The sequence below is a fragment of the Chenopodium quinoa genome, unplaced genomic scaffold (assembly GCF_001683475.1).
Source record: "Chenopodium quinoa cultivar QQ74 unplaced genomic scaffold, ASM168347v1, whole genome shotgun sequence".
NCBI classification, from domain to species: Eukaryota; Viridiplantae; Streptophyta; class Magnoliopsida; order Caryophyllales; family Amaranthaceae; genus Chenopodium; species Chenopodium quinoa.
In genome coordinates, this window is record NW_018743206.1 from 3,150,025 (window position 1) to 3,172,395 (window position 22,371).

The window sequence follows — 22,371 nt, forward strand, 5'->3', positions numbered from 1 at the left end:
ATTTGGTATTTTTTACTTTTCCTATTTACTTTAAGTTGTAATTTATTTACTTTAATTTCTCACAAATAAATGAAGTTTAATTTTGTGCAGTTATTATAATACTAGGAAATTAGAAGATATTTTGGAAGATCAAGATCAAGATTTAATGAACAATTTTTTTATTATTATTTTTAGTATTGTAATATTTTTACTACAAAACTTAATTTATGTTTATTTACTTTTAGCTATTATACATTAACTTTATGACAGTTTCTGTTTACTTTTATCTCATATGAATTTTTTGATATATATAATGTCTTTTTTAAAAAAATTAAAGATAATATCTTGTACTACTCCTTTTATCCTAGAATAGTTTTTACCATTTCCATTTTTTGTTCTAAAATACTTGTCACATTTTTCATGGAACCTGAATTTATAAGCGTATTTGAGACCCGATCTCGAACATGAATTGACATGTAGATGACCTGACCTAAATGTAAACATAGATTATTGACTTGGTGACTTTAACTTGATTATAAGTCGTAAAATTATTGACTTGAACCAAATTTGTCTAAAATTCAAGATTCACTTAATTCTCTAACTCGCTAATCATTTACTTGATTTGAATGTAACTTGACCAGTTATTAAACTCACCTAAACCTGTACCAAACCTAATAAGATGTAAGGCCAGTTGTAATTCAACTCAAGCATGACCTAATCAGTGTTTGATCAACATAGGTCACAGTATTAATTCCCGTTCACCTAACTGGGATAGATACGACCTATTCTTACTTAACCCAAACCAAACTCGGTTTTGCTGAAATAGTGTGGTGCATGACCTTCCAAACAACAATATTTTAAAAATTTGTATTTTCTTTAGTGTGACAAAGCATTTAACTACCACCTTCACAATTACCTCCACCTATGGATGTGGGGCATGTCAAGTAGGAGGCTTGACTGATTCTTAGTTTGGTGGGGATGGGTCTCGGTTTGGCGAGTGGTGGGGTAGGGATTGATGTACTTTAAGTTGTACCTGCCCCATCCCTGACTTACATTACCCGTTCTACTTAGTACTCGCCCTATCCCTAACTCATACCCACATATATATCTTTAAAAGAAAAGTTGTATACTTTTATACTATTTAATAAAAGAATTATGTGAATTAAAATATTGTACCCATTGTGGCGTTGTGGGGAAGGGGATGGAGATTGAAAGGCAAACATCCGCTCTGCTCCGGCCTTATAATCGAATTAATTCCCTTTACTTATAATCGAATAACATGTTTTTAAGTTGATTTTTTTTTTTTTGACTTGAATACTTTTTCCCGTTTCCACCTCTACTTTAGATCCATTTTCTATTACTTTAACAATATTTTTCTTTCCTTTAAAATTGAAAACCATATTTTAGAAAGCTTTTTTTAAAAAGAAAAAATCTTTTTCTTTTACTTTAAATATAGTTTTATTTACTTTAACACTATTTTTATTCACTTATAATCGAATAACATGTTTTTTACTTGAATTTTTTTTCTTGTATTGACTTTAATACTTTTTCCTATCTCCACCTCTACTTTAGATCCATTTTTTATTAGTTTAACAATATTTTTGTTTACTTTAAAATCGAACACCATAATTTAGAAAGGTTTTTAAAAAAAATCTTTACTTTAAACATAGTGTTATTTACTTTAACACTATTTTCATTTACTTTGTGATTGATTTCTTCTACTTTTACATCTACCAACATTTTTGTCACAGAACAATACTAGTAATACTTATGGGTATAATATGTATTCTTCATACAAACAAACTACTTAAAAATACTGATATATTCTAATATCTATGATAAATTCTAATATCTATAATGTATTCAAATCTACTGATATCATTTACAATTGTTCAGATGCTTTCTTCTCTTCCCAATTCTCAACATTTGTAAGCAGTGTTTGTTTCATTTGATTCTTATCATTGAGAAGTAGGTCAAGCACTGTTCTTATGTGATGGTGATTCAGTCTTGGAAATTCCTGTAAAAAAATTAAAAGATTAACTTTAGTTTAAATAACAGATAAGTATAGAGTTCAAGGACTTCAAAATTAAGTATGCTAACTTACCTCTTTTATTGTTCCTAATCCTATCCCATTTGCACCATCATAAACCTTCATATGCACCAGTAGATAGCTTGCTGAGAAATTATCTTCTTTTTCTTTTTGGAATGCAATGAATACTCAGCTTGTAAGATAGCATATCATTTACTTGTGGATGCTTTCTTTTTTTAAACAATTTATGTACTTGTATCACCTGCAATGCAATGAATATTAATATAATATGAGACATTGAAAATTAATTTAAAGACATTTCTTTAATATATTGATATTTTACCGTTTCTAAGATAAAACTATGTACAGACTCATATTCTTCATTGGACTCGTACAAAGTGCTGTCTAGATGATCAATTGTTTCATCTTTGAAGTTTATCACAGCAAGAAAATAATTATCTTCCATCTTCAAAGGTATATATACCTGCACAAAGGTTTGTTTTACACATATTTACTTTAAACCTGTTTTTTATTACTTTAAACATATAATGTTCTACTTTAAAAATTAATTTTGTCTTACACATTGAGCTGCATCCAAGTCCAATGATTGTGAACTGTTCCAATCAATCCATAGTTTTTGCAGACTTGTTACTCCTTTTTTCCTATGAGCATTCAAACACATTGTTAAAGCATCCTTCAAAAATAAAATCCAAAGATTATTTCTAATATTTATTTAATGCATAATTTTAAATTATAAAATTAAATTTGAAAAACTTACCATTAACTCAAATCCAAAGAAGAATCTGACCAAGTCATTTTCAAACCTGTCCTTTTGCATTTCAATGTTATTGAGATGGTTTGAGCAAGCAGCGATCATATTACTTGAAACTTTCCATTCATTGATCAAAGCGTTACAATCTTGCCTTACTATTTCAATTGAATCTATAAACCATCCTACTACTTCGTTGTAATTTTGAATTAAAATTAAAGTTTTACTTATGGCAAACAAAAATTATATATAATGCAATATGAGTATTTGTTTTTTAGCAAGTATAAAACATACCTGTTGTTTGGAAAGTTTTCATCATCATTTATTGCTAAGTAGTCAATCACTTGGTGACATGTCAAACTCATGTTATCAATTACTTCCTTGTGTTTCTTCAAGAAATCAGAAACACATATCATATCTTCCACCCCTTTCTCCTTCTCTAGTTTCCTAACTACCCTGAATCTTGAAAATTTTCCCATAAGTTGTTTTCTTTTGGTGTTTATGTCTGCCAAAGCAAGAGCAGGACATATTTCTACACGATACACCTTTCTCCTATTTGCTAAATCAAGGTCAGAATCAAAAGTGTCTCTAGAAAAACACATCATATGTATCATTGGAAAAACACCACAATCAAGAGTATATCTTGGTGTCTTCCACTTGAAGTTTACTTCATCAAACTCATATTCTAGTATTTCATTGCTTTTTCATGATTAATTCTCTTCAGAAAGTTTGACATTTCCTCCACCTATAACATTTGTAAAGCAATATATAAGTAAATACAAATTTATAGTATAAATTACTTTAATGAACATATTATTTACTTTAATCATAACATCTTTTACTTTATATTTTATATTATTTTTTTACAGGTAATATAATGTATACTTTTAATAGATATTATTTTACTTTAATAAGAATATTATTTACTTTAATCAGAACATGTTTTATTTTATATTTTATCTAATTTTTTTACAGACATTATAATGTATACTTTAATACATATTCATTTACTTTAATAGCAGTCTTATTTACTTTAATAATTTACTTTTTATAAAACAAAAAAAATCTTACCACAATAGATCCAAGAATTCTGCAGAAAGGCTTATGTCTGTCATCATATTCCCTGTTATCGAAGTATTGAATTGTCTGATTCATAAAGTTAACCACTATCAAACTATAGTGGTTACTTAGACAGATTGGAACAAAAATCTGTCATTAAAATTATAGTTATTAGTCTACAAATTCAAAATAATTATAATGCCCTTCAATGTAGTTTAATAGACATGAATAATAAGACATACCAACTGAGCTGTTAATATTTTCTCTTTTGCATCACATAGGCACATCCAATCATAGCATGCCTGATTCAATTCTTGTGAGTGTACTGTAGGAGACTTCACCTGTGCTTTATCTGTTTGTTGGGAAGCATCTTGTGACCTAAGAGACAGCTCTAGAGGTCTCTGTGTATTAATGAGCACATAAAACATATTACTTAATGAGGTCATACATGTTTAATTATGATTTAGCTTAACATTTTATTTAACTCTTACATTGTGGTCAATGCCAAAAAAGAAGCATGAAGGATCTTCTTTCAATCAAGAATCATTCATAAGAAATGACCAACATTGAACTATATTAGATTTTATCATTTAAGCAGGGGCTATTGGAGCTAGGGATGTTGTGTCATCTCTTGTTATCATGAGAAGACTTTCAAATTTCCAAATCTCTTCACTACGAAAATTAAATATTTATAGTAAATAAAATATTATTTAAAGTAAACTAAATATTATCTAAAGTAGATATAATATATTTGAAATTAAATAATACATTACTTACTGTTTGAATGGGTTGTACTTCACAAAGCAGTAATCAACCACTATTTGATAAAGCTCTGGCATTTCATGCATTCTTGATTTATTTCCTTACATTGTCTTTGAAACAAAATCAATTTCAACATCTTTTTCTCCACAATCTAAATTGATTTTAACCTTTGAAACTATCTCCTGGTGAATGTCCTTTAGTTCAATGTTTGTTTCTTCCTGAACTTGTTTTTCAGCATCACTTGAAATAAAACAGTAGATATAGTGTCAAAACAATGATACACTGTTAACTATGGATTGATTAAATATTTACTAAAGTTAAAAACTTACTTTCAATTGTTTTTTGTGTTGGCTGATTTGGTATACTCTCAGTGATGAGTGTACTACACTACTAATATAAGCATCAACTGTCTGGTTATCAGCATCCTTTTCTTCTCTCTCTTCATTCATCTCTTCTTCCTTTTCAATGTTCACTTTCTGCTTCTCATCCTCCTTTTTCTCTTGTTCCTTCTCTGGTTCATTCAGTTGTTTCTCATCCTCCTTTTTGTCTCCTTCCTTGTTCTCCTATTTGTCTTCTTCCTTGTTCTCCTCGTCCATTTCTTTGTTGCCATTCTCCTGCTTTTCTTCCTTTTCTTCCACATCCTTCTTTTTCTCATTTTCTTCCTCCTTCTTTTTATCCTCTTCTTCCTTCTCCTCCTCTTCTTCCTCCTTCTTTTCTTCCTCCTCCTTTTTTTTTTCCATAATCCATATCCTCTATATTCATATCTTCATCATCATCATCCAAATTGACAGATTTAGGATCAAATGCATCTTCTTGATTAGTTTTAGGATCTGTTTCAGAATTTTTGTGTTGCTCCTCCCATGTTGACAGAATCACACTAGATACATCTCTTAAATCATCATAAAGTGTGACTATTTCATCTATAGCCCTTTGTACTCTAGGATCTTCCATCAGCCTTTGTGTTTCAGAAACCTATTAAGAATTTAATGTAGACACATTCATTTGTTGTTGTTTCATCTTCTCTCCTAAGATACCTATACGCTCAGCATGTATCATTGCAAAGAGTTTTAAATCTCTGGTCAACAAATGCAATTCTTCTTCAATTTCCTTCAAAATAAATAATAACAATTTATTAATACATTATTTTTGAACACAAATACTATTTACTTTTTTAAATTAATTTATTTCCTTTTAAGTCTACCTTATTTACTATATGTTTATCATTTACTATACATTATTAGTACTAGAAGCAGAGCGATTCAATATAATAATAGTAAACAAATATGAGATAAAAGTAAACACTTTTCATTTTAAAGTAAATACAAGTAATCATTGTAACTTATAAAAACATTACTCACATCTTTTGCAGCATCATGTATTTCACAATCTGTCATGACACCTTCTGGTAGATTTAATGACACCAATGTTCTCTCTCTATCAGCAAAGTTTCTATAAGCATTCTCAATTACATATCGCAAGAATGCTTACTTTCTTTTTCTTCTACAAACTAGATAGTCATATTTTTGGAGTTCTCCTTGACCATAAGATGCCTATGCCTCATTTGCAATTGTTTCTTCCAGTTTCTCATCTGACCAATGTTTGATCAATGGCAGTGTTGTAGGTTCAAGTTGCCCTCTAAATGCCAGATGATGAAAGTAGACAAGTTGAAGAATCAAGACACATCCACTGAATCCTGATCTTGATTCCTTGTTTTTATTGTTCTTGAAGCTCCCCACAGCTTTGCACAGGTTATTCATCACATAGCCATACCAATCTAGGTTATGTATCTATTTCACATTGTCTGCATAGTTGATTATCTTGTAATCAATCACTCTATTTGCAATAGGGGTCAAGAATGTACTGCAAACATACATCACAAGGAATCTTTTAAAATCCTCCCCTCCTTCCTTCAGAATCTTTAATTTGTTCTCTAAATTATTCACAATTATCTCATCATCTTCTGGAATTCCTATCTTCTTCTTCCATTCTTTTTGAATCAACAAGTTTGATAGAGGTTGCTTCCTTAACTGAAAACTGACCTTGTTCTCAGTTACATGTGGAAGCAAGAATGTATCTTCAACGTCATAGGAACTAACTTAAAATTCCTTCAGCATGTCAATCTTGAACATGCAGCTGCTTTCATTGAAATGGTGACAAAGCCATGGAAGCATCCTCGTTGAAATTCTTCTTAACTTTAGTTCAAGAAGCCCTCCAAAACCAATACTTATGACATCTTTTTTTTTTTGCTGCTAACTGAAATACTTGATCAAATCAACAACTGCATTGGGCCTGCAGTGTGTTTTCTTGATTTCCATATTACCATCATCATTAACATCAATAACTTCATGTAAATAAAGGTCAAAATTGCCAAGCTTCATTTTTTTCTTCAAATGAGATTTTTCCTTTTTTTTGTCTTCTTCTGATGATCCATCAGAATCCTCATTCTGATCTTCTTCTGGTTGATAATTGCTATCTTTCACTTTAGATTTTATCCTCTTTTTTGTTCCTATAATTTGTTAAAACATGTTAACTAACTTTGAAAACATTTAAATTTACTTTATAAGCATTAAGATTAACTTTATTAAACTTATCAATAGACATCATAGATATATAATAGACATATATATTTTTCTGTTTACTTTATAACAGTTTTTATTTACTTTATAAAAATTTCTATTTACTTTGTAATAGTCTCCATTTACTTTATAACAGATTAGTACCTAAGAGTAATAGATTCTTTACTTTATAAATTTAATATAACATATGAATTTAATTTAATAAACTTTTCTGAACCTTTTGATGCTTGTAGTTCCTTAATCCTTCTCTTTATCAATATTTGCTTTTTTGAAATCCTTTGAAGCTTAGCACCTAATACAAAATAGACATGTTAAAGAACTTGTAAAACATATGTATTTACTTTATATGCTTTTTTATTTACTTTACTAAACTAACCATTTACTTTTATATTCAATATGTAATAGTATGGATCTTTAAATTTGTAACATAGACTTATTCAGATAAATTATTTACTTTATAAGTGTTTCTATTTACTTAATCAAATAATTATTGTATTTCAATATTATATACCTTTAATTGGAGATTGCTTTGAATTTGCAGGAAATTTCTTGGTTGCGGGAGTTATTTTGGTTGCAGGAGATTTTTTGGCTGCAGGAGATTTCTTGCCAACGGTAAGTTATTTACTTGCAGCAACCTTCTTTGCTGCAGGATTTCCTTTGCTGCAGAAACTTCCTTTGCTGGATCTGGTTATGTTGGAGGTTTTTTCTTTGTAGTTTTGGCCATTTTAATCTGTCTGCAATTCAAAACTAAAATTAGATGACCAAGGATAATGTATAGGGTAATGTAATTAGTAAGGATTTTCTCTTTTTTGATATGTTATACACAAATTATAATACAAAAGTCACATCAATTTATTGATTTTTACACAAATCACAATAGTTATAGATCTTATAGTAATTCGGTAAAATTTAATCAATTTAAAGTTACTTATAGTATATTTCTAGTTACTTGTAAAAGTTTTATCTACTTTTAGGCACATAGATTTACTTTTAGGCAATTTCTGACTACTTTTAGCAAATTTCAGTCTACTTTTAAAAAGTTATGCACTCAAAAATATAAAACTCAAAACAACTACGACTTTTAAGTTACTTTTAATTAGTTGTAACTGGTTTCCTTTTGGTAATAAAATTCTCTATTTACCAAAAAAAATAAAGTTACTTTTAATTAATTTATATCTACTTTTAACAAATTTCTATTTACTTTTAGCAAATAGTAACAATAATGCACTTAAAAATTTCTCATAATTAACCAAAGTCACTCGATTACTCCGTAGCAACATTTTCAATAGCAAGTAATAGAGCAGAAGTACCAAAGCAACAATAATGCACTAAAAACTCACTCATAAATCCACCAAAGTCATTTGATTACTACGTAGCAACATTTTCAATAGCAAATAGCAAAGCAGAAGTACCAAAGCAACAATAACGCACTAAATAATTACTCATAATTTAACTATTATCAACAATTACTCCTAAATTAATCAAAAATATTTTAAATTAGTACCAAATGAAACCTAAATTACAACTAATTTAAACCAAAATAATAATTAAATTAAACATAATTTGAACAAAAACAAACTAAATTGTGAAAATACCTGATTTAGAAGAAATCGAACTTAAAAATGCCCAAATTGAACTTCGAAGTACTCCGATTTAACTTCTGGCACTTCAAATTTAACATAATCAAGCAAAAAAAAAAAGAAAAAAACAAGTAAAAATTGCAACAAAAATAGCAAAAAAGAGTATGAACTTCGAAGGTTTAATATAATACCTAATATTCGTCAATTTTTGCCTATTTTCGAAATTTTTTGTTCCGAAAATGAAATATGTAGACAGTAGAAGTTATTATTGTGATTATATAGCGAAATTGAGCAGTTGTATGGACGGTTATGGCGGTTTTCAAAGCTAGTAGTAGTTGAAAATGGCGAAGAAGAGTAGAGAGAGAGGAGAGCGAAAATGACGGACTAGAGAGAGAGAGGAGAGAGAAATCACGCCTTAGTTTTTGTGCTACATTTAATTTGTCTGAATCAATTTCGGCCGTTAGATCACGCGCCTCTTGTTTCTAATCTAACAGTCTTGATTGGTTCTTAGTTCGTATTTTGCAATTGGTTCTCATTATAACCTGGTCCTATATATATTTATATATGTATATATATATATATATATATACACACACATACACACATTTACGTAGTTTGAGATGACAACAGAAATGTAGAGCAAGAATTTAGAGACTGGCAGACCTGATAGTTTGAAACCAAGATAGAGACCATAATAGCCAAAACTAACAAAACTAAGTAAAACAAACCTGCGTTATAAACCAGAACAAAATTAAAATGTAAAAACAAGATAAATTGGCCATACCTCTGAAGAGAATAATGAAAAAATATATGAATAAGAATAAGAACCTCCAAGGGAGCAACTTATATTTATCTTCAAAAATGCATAAAGTGTGTAAATATTAAACGTGCTCAAGTGCCCAAATCCTTAAAATACTTAATTATAGGAACATAAATAAGAATTTCTCTACATGCAATTATTTGGTTCCAATCAAAGGAACATTTGTCAAGTCTAAGTTCTAACATCCTAAGCCTTAGATTTATGAATTAGGTACCTAGATGTCAGCCATATGCTACCATGGGCATACAATGATGGCATTGTGCAACTCATAGAAATATAACACTAAGCTAAAATGGGTTGAAACTAAATTAAGTATATCTTAGATTTCATAACAAAACTTGGTCTGAAACTTTGATCCAATTGCTCTAGAGTTAAAAAAGGCTAAGCTTTAGTGAGGTAAAACATACAGATTGTAGACATTAGGCAATTTCATTATCTTAGCAATGTCGATATTTGTTACATAAGACTAAAACACATCAATAAATTAAACTATAAATATAAATATTGTTATTCTGCTTATTAGCACCAACTTATCCAAAATCACAATATATATCACATTAGAAAACCTTCAGCCCACCTCCATTAAGATAGTGACCTGACAACTAATAATTGTTGATACACTAGCAAAAATACTACTATATCACACAAATTCATATGACACTAAAAATATTTTGCATTCTATTATAGAAATTTTAGAAACTACCAACCAAAAAAAAAATTACAACAAATAAAAGATGTAAAATCAGACAATCAATCAATTCACCAATTCATTCAAATCACATAATTTTGTTTCATAATTTTTATCACAATGCAATAATTTAAAGAAGAAAATGAGGAAATTACCTTCATTTCAAGTGTTGACCCACGACCAAATAATACACATGAAAAATACTCTGATCTTGGAAGATTGAAAAATCCATCAGAATTGAATCTTCAACTCTATAATTAAAGGGGAAGTCGATGAATTGAAATTATACATGAAACCTATTTTCCTTGGGTTTTAATCATCCAAATTGATTTAAAATTTATCAAGCAATTGAAAGCAACATTTAATTCGTAGAAACACTTTTACTGAACCCTAATTCGATCTTCCTTGTCAGTCGCAGTTTGAAGAGGCGAAGAGAAACAACGAATCAGAGAAACTATAGAGGACATGTTACCAACCTCGCCGACGACGACTAAAATAAGAAGCGCCGGTCCCCGACGAGCATATAGAGAAAAGGAGGAAGGTGGTGGATGAGGCGGTGAGGGTTTTGCAGAGAGAGAAAGGCTACATAAGCAGTGAGAAGTAAAGATGGGCAACGGGTCTTACTGTGCCGCGGTGGTGGTTATTAATTTATATAAATAATGTTATTAATTTATGTTTATGTTAATGTTAATATATTTTGTTTTGAACAAATTTTTTAAATTAAGGTTATATAAATTATTTATCTAATTATGATTTATTTTATATAAATAATTTTATTAATTTAGCAAAAAACAGCAATGCATATAATAAAAAACAAAAATTTACGAGTGCGATAAGCCGAAAACACAAAAAATTGAAGAATAACTTATTTTATATATGCCGGTAGCCAGTACGATAAATCAATAATACAAAATAATTAATGATTTAAAAATCCTACAATAATTAGTGAATAACTTCATTTATTATATGGAATACGAGGTTCGATAATAAATGTGTATAATTATGGTGCACCTCGTGCCACGTGCCATGCCGGTGTGCCGACCCACGGGCCGGCCACCGTGCCGCCCACCGTGCCTCGTGTCGTGCCCGTGTCGATTCCCAGATTTGTGTTCACGGCACGGCCCACAAGTGGGCCGCCGTGCCATGCCAGGCCGTGTCGGAATCGTTTCATGCCCGTGCCGCCCGCGTGTCGGCACGGACCGTGCCCATCTTTAGTGAGAAGTTATTAACTTGAATAATTAAAATTACGAATTATATTAAAATAAAACTGGTAGGAATTAGTAACTTGCATTTGAAAGGAAATTTCTAAATATTTGGTCAAATTTTATTTGACTTATATTTGTAACTAATGTTTGTAAGTAAGTTACAAAATATTTGGTCTAATTTTCTTTGATTTGATGTTTGTAACTGGCATTTGTAAGCTAGTTACAAGTTTTTTTGTCAAAATTTCTTTGATTTAATATTTATAACTTGCATTTATTTGATCAGTTACTAATACAACATTAAATAATGGCAAACCACATATTTGTAACTTGCATTCACTACGCTGGTTACTAATGTCATAATATTAATAACCGGCATTATCTTAGTCAGTTACTATTGGTGTTTTAGTAAGTAACTAGCATAACATACGGCAGTTACTAATAGGGCGTTACAAATAAAAAAATTTCTACTAGTGACATTTCAGTTTGTTTTTGCATCACAACACACATTTTATTTTCCTTAATTCATCACAACATTCTATTTCTTTTTTTTTAACACCATAAATTGTGTTAAAAAAAAATAAAGATGAAGGTCTTCTATGCACTACCATAACATTCAAGAACCACAAGAACAACTATCTTGTAAGTTATTATGTCAATCATTCCTATACTAACATACCGTTTAAGAGTAAAATAAAAAGATTACTTGCATGTGCTTATGATATGTGTGTTATTGTATATGCACTTAGAATGGAGACCGTGACTCAAGCGAAATTCCAATTCCGTAACAGTTATGCATGGTAATTGTGGTCGTGAATGGGATGTAATTATTCATGGAACTGATGTTCCATCTAATAGACAAGTAATTCTTCATAAATGATGGGATACATTTGTTACAAATAATGATATTGTTGTAATACCCCACATTTTTGAGCTAATATCTTTCACGAGTAATTTCCCCAAATGACTTAATTTTTGATAGATTATTATGTTTAACTACATAATATATATATATATGTATGTATGTATATATATATATGTATGTATATATATATATATGTATGTATATATATATATATGTATGTATGTATATATATATATATATATATTTATATTATATTAGTATTAGTTTAGAATAATTTGTATAGTTTGTATGTGATTAATTGGTGCATGACTAGTATGTTATCTGACGTACATTGTTGTCTTATCATTTTCATTTTTGGACCAACTCTCATTTCTTAAAACAAAGTTGTACGTGAACTTGATGGATGATCATTTGATAATGTGAAGAGTTTAGGAGATAATTATTTGTTTGTGTCTAACCTTTGGATGTCTTAAACCCCCTTTATTTCACTAATTACAATATTAATTTTCATTCACTAACTATTCTTGTAAGTTGTCCAAGTTCTCCTCCATTCAACTTCTCAATTCATCTATATTAAAAGTAGTATGTTGTGAGTCTTGGCAGCCAAATCCTCTTATTTTTCCACACAAACTTCCACTCAAAGTTAACCTATTACACTCAGGGGGGGGGAGCACTGTTCTTTGGTCTTTCTTGTATTACTTCTACTCTACAATAGTTAAATTTTTAGTTATGATTATATATATATATATATATATATATATATATGTATATGTATATAAATATATGTATATATATGTATGTATATATATATATATATACCTGGTCCTATCATGTTTGATGTATGCTAGCTAAGACTATCATCACTCATTGTATAAAAGTTTATACCATCCCTCTCTTTCTACCACTTTCTCACTCCTCCACATCATCTATACCACAATATAATATACTTTCTCCAAAAATCATCTCACCCATGGTATAAAAAAAGTTTACCACCACACTTTCTTCTCCTATTTATATTAATAATACACTTAATTTAGTTATAATTAATGTTATAACTAATTAATATTTGTAAAGTTAATTAAATAAAATAAGCAATTTATGTATTAAAAAGTGAACTCAAAAAAATATAAAACTATATCAATAATGGGTGTCTATGTGTAGCTCTTGAAAAATTATGAACAATGGTAATTTTTTCATAATTTTTTACTTTATAATTTTTTCTTAAAATGCAATTGAAAAAAAAAGTACAAGATAACCAGGGCACATGGCGTTGTGGCCTGGTTGGTTCATGTTTCACGGGGACCAAAGCAATTGTTTACCATGGGATGGTATATACCATCAAATGGTATAGTATTATACCACCAATGTAGTAAAAAATTGCATGTTTTTGATGAGTTTTTACACCGTGGTATAAAATTATACCACAAGTGATGATGCTCTAATAAGTACTAGTTATTGGTTGTTTTGTATAGTATGTTTTGTGTGGAATATCTATACAAAGTGGCAGTATCTCTTTTACGATAATATGTAAGTAACCTTGTGGAATTATGATTAGTATGTAATCTTCTCTTAATTATTTACATGACTCATCTCACTTATAATCTTGCTGTGTTGTGAGCCTAGGATGTAGACTAATTCTAGTTGTTAGGGTTGGCCACATATTTATTCAGTAGGTGGAAATACACCTAACCATACTCCTTTAATTTTTATATACTCCTTGTATTGTATATGCTATTAAGGGATGATTAGAATACTACTGCAACACCCTGACCCCAAACTAATTAAGGAGGGGCCTATTGTCACGAAATGCGCATCAAGGGCCAACAACTGTCCTCACAGACAAACACAAGTCCTTCTGGCGTATTTTGTCCTCACATATGCTCACACTAAGAAAATTATCCAGGAGGTCACCCATCCCAAGACTACTCATAGCCGAGCACGCTTAACTATGGAGTATCTTAAGAAAGATGCACCTTGATGATATGAGTAGTATATCAAATCATTTTTAAGAAATCATGAGGGGTATTACAACTACTACCATCAATTTGTTTGATTTGCTAATGGAATTATTTGAGTAATCATGGATATTAGAATGAAATGAATGTATTGTGTTATGGGTGTCACTCAGGTGGTATTGACAATCAGTCTGAGTCTAGTATTGAAGTTTTTATTTTTATTACTGATGAGTGTCATTTATGGAACTCATTTAGCCTCTTTTAGGATGATTTTTAGTTATTTTTATAGGTCTTTTATCTCTTTTTCTTTAGTTTTACATGTTATTTCTCTAGTTTGTGCTTTCCAAAGTTGTTTTCTCATTTTCTTGCATTTTTTAGTTTATTTTGCCTTTTCTCTTTTATTTGTTTGATTTTCTTTGTTTATAGGAGAACGGTGATGTCCAAGGTTCCCCATGGCTCTTTCTCGGGACTTATAAAGTTCAAGATGCAAGTCAATCTACCCCTTTGAAGCTCAAGAGTTAAGGTGTGCAAGCTCCAAGTTTTCAAGGCCGCACTCTCATGCTGCGTAGGCTTAAAAAATGGTGTTTAACCCACTGTGGCAGCATTTAGAAACTACCACCCCTAATATGCATCAATTTGGAGCTCATCAAAAGTGGTGTACCTTCTTATAAATAGAATGGAATTGTTTTTATTTTTTTAAGTGAAAAAAAACCCAACAGTATGCGCCTTATTAATACTATGAAAGTGTTGACTCAATTTAAGTTGGACGCATCGAAAACGTGTTTATCGTTTTACCTATTTTAATTGTATTTAGATTATTTTACAGTCCAATGGTGATATGAATTGTCATCAGTAGAAGTCCATTAAATTGGTACATTATTCAATTGATAAGCACCAAAAACTGAAATTGATTTTTTTTACAACCATGATATTTGGAATGCACTGTTCACACATTAAATTCAACTGATAAGCAATGACCTGTACGCACACTAAATTTCAATGTCAATCCATGATTTTGTGGAATGCTCTGTTCACACATGCAAATACTATTTGCGCCATTTTTTCCCCACAATAACAGCTCATCGCTTGCTATAAATACCCACATTTAAGTTTGTTTTTGCATCTAAACACACATTTTATTTTCCTTATTTCATCACAACAGTTTTTTTCTTTTCTTTATTTCACCAAAACTTATGTGCACAAAAAATGGAGCATGAAGGTCTTCTATACAATACTATAATTTAACATTGTACAACCGCATGAATAAACATCTGGTAAATTATAAATCAATCATTTCTTTACTAACATGTCATTTAAAAGTCAAATAAAAAGATTACTTGCATGTGTTTATGTTATGGTTGTCATTGTGTAGGCACTTCCTGCCGAATGGAGACTGTTACTCAAGCGAACTCCCGATTCCGTTAGAGTTATGAATGTAATCACGGTCATGCGTGGGATGTAACTATTCCTGAGAATGAAGTTAAATCTAGTCGACCAGTGATTCTTCATGAAGGATATGATACATTTGTTACGGAGAATGTCATTATTGCCGGTTATATTTTAAAGGTCTATTATATTGCAAGCGAGATATTTTACGTTCACGTGTATATAGTTGAGAATGAGGAAAGGCTTCCAAATGCAGGTGCCTCGTAGATATACGAAGCATTATATTTATCTTTTATTCTCAAATAGTGTTTGTTGAGGGAAAATTGTTTTATTGTCATGTTTGTATTTGAAATAATAATGTCGTATGATGTTTTTAAATATAGTGGTTGTATGTTAACCTAACATTTGATCTCTTTGCTGTCGAAGTTGAAGACATGATTGAGTTTTGATGAGATGATTTTGGAGGTGTGTGTTGGTGTGGAAAATTAGCTCCTATGTACCTTCTTATAAATAAAATGAAATTGTTTCTATTTTTTGGATGGATAAAACCCTATATTACGCTCCTTAGTAATATTAAGAAAATTCTGTATGGGTTGGTTAGGATTAAATCCATTGACACATATATATTGTTTTACCTGTTTTTTCGTTGTTAGAGATTTTTACAGTCTGATAGTGATAAGAATTTTCATTAGTGGAATTCCATTAAATGGGTACATTATTAAATTATAAGCATTAAATACAAAAATTGAATGTTGTATAACCATGATTTTTCTAATGCGAGGTTAGCAAACTAATTAAATTCAACTGATAAATATCAATGGAATGACCTCTTCACACAATAAAATTCAATGTCCAATCATGATTTTGTGGAATGCCCTGTTCACACACATGAAAATACTATTTTCACCATTTTTTCTTAACAAGAACAACTCATGGCTTGCTATAAATACCACCGTTTTAGTTTGTTTTTGCATCATAACACACATTTTCTTTTCCTTATTTCATCACAATGTTCTTTTTCATTTTTTAATTCACCATAACTTGTGTTTACAAAAAAATTGAGTATGATGGTCTTTTATGCACTACCATAACATTCTAGATACACATGAATAACCGTCTGGTAAGTTATAATATTAATCAATCCTATACTAACATGCCGTTTGAGAGTCAAACAAAAATAGTACTTGCATTTGCTTATGTTATGGTTGTTATTGTATAGAATTGAGTTCGTTACTTAAGCAATATTTTAGAAATCGTAGTCGTGAGTGACATGTTACTATTCATGGAAATGATGTGCCATCTAGTCGACTTGTGATTCTTCATGAAGGATGGGATACATTTGTTATGGATAATGACAATTTTGCTGGTGAGATTATGAAGGTCTATAATGTTGTAGTCAATTTATTTTATGTTTGCGTTTATACATAGAGAATGAGGAAAGGTTTCCAAATTCAGGTGCCCCGTAGAAATACAAGCCGTTCGCGTTATAATTATCTTCTATTCTCCAATAGTGTTTGTTGAGCTGAAATTGTTTTATTATCTTGTTTGTATTTGAAATAATAATATTGTTTGATGTTTTGAAATATAGTGGTTGAATGGTGACGAGGGGTGAGACTAGGCCGTTGAATAATCCTCCCTCGGTCAAACTAAATATATAAACACTTAAAAAAAATACAAGTATAGAGACAAGTCAAGGGTCGAACCCAAAGGAACGGTAATGTTCAAGCACTCTGAATTATGCGCCTAAGCTAGGTCGAAGACAAAGATAAAGAGAGAACACTAACAAAGAACAAACAAAGGAACTAAACAAATAAAACACTAGGAATGGGGATCAACAAGTAATCTTGACAATTGTAGCCAACTTGGGAACAACATGAAAATCAATGGTTGCAAAGACTAATGGTAACAGCAATCAAAGAAGCTCGACAAGCTATCTCCTAGAAGTCTAACTAGCGCCAACTATGACCTACACTAACTAGGAACGTCATTGACCAAACTCAATTGACAATTGTAAGCTACAAATCAATGGTCCATATTAATGTAGACTCAAAATGCAATCTAGCATAATTCTCAAGGCCTAATCGAATAACACACATGCACAATTTCCAGTAATCACTTTAATCTCAACAATTACTCAACACAATCCCCAAATTAAGCACAATCAATCAATCATCCAAGTTTTACACAATCCCTAGCCAAACAACTACTTTACAGCATTATCTAATCAATTAACAACTAAGGAAATCAAGAATCAACAATATATGAAGAAAAACTACACTAATCAAGCATCAAACATCAAAATCAATCCAAACAAACAAGAATATTAAACAAAGAAATAAACTGAGATAGAGTAGGAAATGCTTATTGATAATAGAGAAGATCTTTAACACAATTGTAAACATTGAATCTTCAATCTCTCAATCACCATTGGAATTCCTCACTTTGTCTCTCTAAATCTATTCCTAAACTAACCCTAAATCTAGAGAGAAAAAGCTCTCAACTAAGCTAAAAACATGATTTAATTTTAATCTAAATCCTCTTACAAAAATCGGGTTACAAAGGTTTAAATAAGAGGCTCAAAACGAAAACCAAGCAAAGCAGGGACCCGGAGGGGCGCACCCACGCCACTGTGCTACACGCCGCGCGAGGTGGCTGTGCGCCCAAGCTCCTTTGTGTTTCTTCGGTTCTTCTTAAGGGTTCGTGCGTTCGCTAATGGCTTTAAATGAGCGCACCGATTGATTATGATGGGCACCAAGAATGGCAGTGCCAAAAAGTAATTGACAGTGGGTTCAACACCCCATCTTCATGAGAGCGCAAGAGCTAGAACTTGGAGAACCAACTTCTTGCATCTTGAGCTTTCCTATTGCCATGAGCTTGCTCCAAAAGAATCTTCCACCTTAGTAATCTGTCCATATCAACACCCGAACCTTGTACAATACCTACAACCACGAAAGAGAATAAATAAATTAGAAAACACTAGAAAACCCATTAAAATGCACAAAACCACAAAATAAGAGAGAAAAGGTAAAACAAAGAACAAAGCATAAAACTATGCATTTATCAAGAATGAAAGCTATGAAAAGAATGTAAAAACAACCAAAATGCTCATCAAATGGGTGCCATTTATGACACCCATCAAATACCCCCAAGCTTATCTTTTTCTCGTCCTCGAGTAAAACAAAACCAAGGGATAAATGATAAGCTTATTCAAACAAACAAAAGAAAAAGAGATGAGACAATAATATACACTAACTCACTTTTGTAGGATTCACGGTCAATTTAAGCAATAATTGACAAGCCATTTAAACCCCTAGATCACCCTAGAGGACGAGTAATGCTCTTGTAAGGGTTTCCTAAGAGATTGACCCATAACTCTCACAAACCAAACAAACAAGGCAAAACATGAAAAAGAAACAAAAAGAAAAGGAAAGAAAATAAATGTTCATGAGTGGACTTTATGGAAATGTACAAGCATAAATGAATGCAAGTTTCTCTAAACAAGTAAGGGAGTGCACGTTCTAAGATATCTAAGGTTGATTGAAACATAGGATATGCTAAGCATAGAGAACTAATGAAACGCGATTCACTTTGATCTCAAAACATTTTAGCACATTCCCCCAATTAGCTTCAAATCTACTTTTAGTGAGCGTCTCTATAGTTCCTCGAAGGAACCGGAAAAAAAAATGGATTTGAGGTTTCTCGACATCTCAACTATTGCATGTCGCTCTATAAGCTTGACCTACATCTCCCTCCACCGACTATTGACTCAACCACAAACAAAAGGTCTTGGAAAAGGCTATAATGTAAAGGCGAAAAGGTTGAGGGTAGGCTAAAATTTAAAATTTGGGGGCATGTCTTAATTGTGAAGCAAAGATTGGCCAAATCTCAACACCAAAACCAAATAATCACCAAAAAATAACACGACACCCCCAAGCTTATTCAAAGCTAGGAATCACAAACATATGTACAAAAAGCGTAAGAACGCTTCCCCCCAAGCTTGAATAAAACATTGTCCTCAATGCTTAAAATAGGGAAAAAGACACTTACATCAAAATGTTTTTTGAATTTTCTCATTTTTCACTTTTTTTTTCTTTTGCCAAAGCTTTTGAATGTGCTTTGCTTTTTCTCATTTTTACAATTTTTTCAAATTTTCACTTTATTCATTGTCCTTGCCTCTTTTAACTATGGACGGATTTTTCAACTTTTGTATTTGCTTTTTATTCACAAAATATTTACAACACAAACTTGCTTACATCAAAAGAACCAAACAATCATTCTCATCCACCAAAACTCCAACATAAGAGACCAAGTGCTTCCCAAAAACCAATGATGGGAACAAAAATGAAACAAAAGGCTCAAAATATAAAGATGTGGCTTGAAAAGAAGGGTATATGGCTCAAATGGTTAGCAAGTAGGCAAATGAAAACCCAAAATAAAGAAATAAAAACTATACTAGAAAAGAAAAATTATCACCCCGAAAAGATGCCTTTGTCTTTCCTAAATGGCTCGGTCGCGATCTCGAGAGATGAAAGTCAAATTCTAGATAAAGTATACAATAGCCAAGGATCCATGCGCCGCTGATCAAGAAATGTTGAAAGTAAGAAGAAATAAAACCTCACATGGCTGTAGTAATAACTCACTATTAGTTTCAAATTTACCAAAAGGGAGCAATTGCAAATTTTCAAAAACAATAGAATCCAGCTTCAAGGTCCCAAAAGTTCTAAACGACTACCTTAACATACTCTATCCTAGAATCAACCAAATATATTCTCAAATCGTGCACACCTTTACCATTTAAGAATAAAAGCATTCAACTATACAAGTTTAAGCATATTATGTCCAAAGAAAAAACAAAACATAACACAATTTAAATTTGTCTTGATAGAAACAAAAATCTTGTTGGAGTTTTTCAAGATAAAAGCACATGAAAATGCATATACAATTGTGCATGGCATATATAAACAACATCCCACCAACACATGATAGAATACCCTTCCCCAAGCTTAAATGAGACAATATGCTCAAACACAAATCATATAATCCACGGGAGGGGAAAACAAAGAGATCAATCCAACAATACCAACATATGTCCAACAAAGCGTCAACCATTAGAGAAAGAGAAAGGTGACGAGGGGTGAACTAGGTTTAAACTAATCCTCTCTCGGTCAAACTAAATTTGTAAACACTTAACCAACCTAAAAACTAGTATAGAGGCAAGTCAAGGGTCGAACACAAAGGAACGGTAATGTTAAAGTGTTCTCAATTATGCGCCTAAGCTAGGTCGAAGACAAAGATAAAGAGAGAACACTAACCAACTACCAAACAAATAAAGCATTAGGAACGGGGATCAACAAGTAATCATGAAAATTGTACCAACTCGGGAACAATATGCAAATCAATATTTGCGAAGACTAATGGAAAACTCAATCAAAAGATCTCGACAAGCTATCTCCTAGAGGTCTAACTAGCGCCAACTACGAGAGACACTAACTAAGAACGTCACAAATAAAACTTAATCGACAATTGTAAGCTACAAATCAATGGTTCGTATCAATGTAGACTCACAATGCAATCTAGCATAATTCTCAAGGCCTAATCGAATTACACACATACAAATTTCCATTAATTACTTAAATCTCAACAAGTAATCAATATAATCCCCAAATTAAGCACAACCAATCAATTTTACAAGTTTCACCAAATCCCTAGCAAACAACTACTCTAACATTATCATCTAATTAACTAAAAACTAAATAAATCAAGAATCAACAGTATATGAAGAATGTAGACACCTAAAAATGTCTCCCCAAAACCAAACCCGATGATGAACAACCTTTCACCGCCACTATTGGTCGGGTTCAGTATTTAATCCCAAGAGTGCTTAAAAAAATCGTATTTGATTAAATTCGTATTTTTGAACAGCCCATGGATTAGTCTTGATGTTTGGTAAAAGCATAGTTTTAATTTCAGCCCAAACTTAGTATTTAATTTTAGCCCAAACCTTTTTTATTTTATTGTTTTATTATTTATTTTTGGCCCAAACCTTATATTTATTTTATTTGCTTATTTTCTTATTTTAGCCCATATAATAATAAATCAGAAAAAAGGCTCGAAATTATCAATCGGCACTTAAAATGCTGAACGAAATTAGGGTTAAAAATGTATTTAGATGGAAAAGCGGGCTGAAAATTCCTGCACCACGGTAGGAATCCACCGTGTCACGGGAATCATTCCCGTCTAAAGGTGGAATTTCCCATGACACGGGAAACTTGCTGTGACACGAGAATTTCCGTGTCCTTTCCGCGCAAACCCTTAACGCGTTTTCTTCCCCGTTTACTAAAAATTTCCCGCGTCACTAAAAAATTGTACCGTGTCACGGGAATGTTTCCTGTCTGACGGTGGGACTTCCCATGTCACGGTACAGTTTGCCGTGTCGTGGGATACTTTTTTAGGGTTTTTATCATTTTAGAGTTCCGTGTGTTCCCTCAGCACATTTTCTCTATAAATACCCCCTCATTTCTGATGTAGAGGGCATCAATTATTTCTCTAGTTTTTTCTCTCTTCTATGCTTTAGCCTAAACACTAGCCTACCCTTCTTATTTCAAAATTCCTTCTTCAAGTACTCTAAGGAGTCCGTACTTTACTCGTGGTTCTGTCCTTAAACCAAGGCGTGAAAGGTAGAACTGTTTGAGGGTTTGGCC

General features: G+C 31.4%; 1 long non-coding RNA gene across 5 annotated transcripts; it reads right to left on the reverse strand.

Annotated features, from left to right (window-relative positions):
- Positions 1–1,168: 1,168 nt before the first annotated feature.
- On the reverse strand, positions 1,169–10,891 carry LOC110734063. 5 transcript variants are annotated; one of them, XR_002513756.1, is made up of 15 exons: positions 10,418–10,891; positions 8,770–8,834; positions 7,686–7,908; positions 7,392–7,466; positions 5,957–7,104; positions 4,928–5,705; positions 4,614–4,838; positions 4,328–4,508; positions 4,079–4,237; positions 3,849–3,986; positions 2,787–3,522; positions 2,589–2,670; positions 2,352–2,492; positions 2,084–2,270; positions 1,169–1,996 (listed from the first exon to the last, which is right to left on the reverse strand). It is a non-coding gene; the product is annotated as an uncharacterized LOC110734063 (long non-coding RNA). The 5 variants fall into 5 exon arrangements; XR_002513755.1 differs by lacking the exon at positions 10,418–10,891 and having other exon boundaries at positions 8,770–9,335; XR_002513758.1 differs by lacking the exons at positions 7,392–7,466; positions 10,418–10,891 and having other exon boundaries at positions 8,770–9,336.
- Between the last annotated feature and the right edge of the window lie 11,480 nt (positions 10,892–22,371).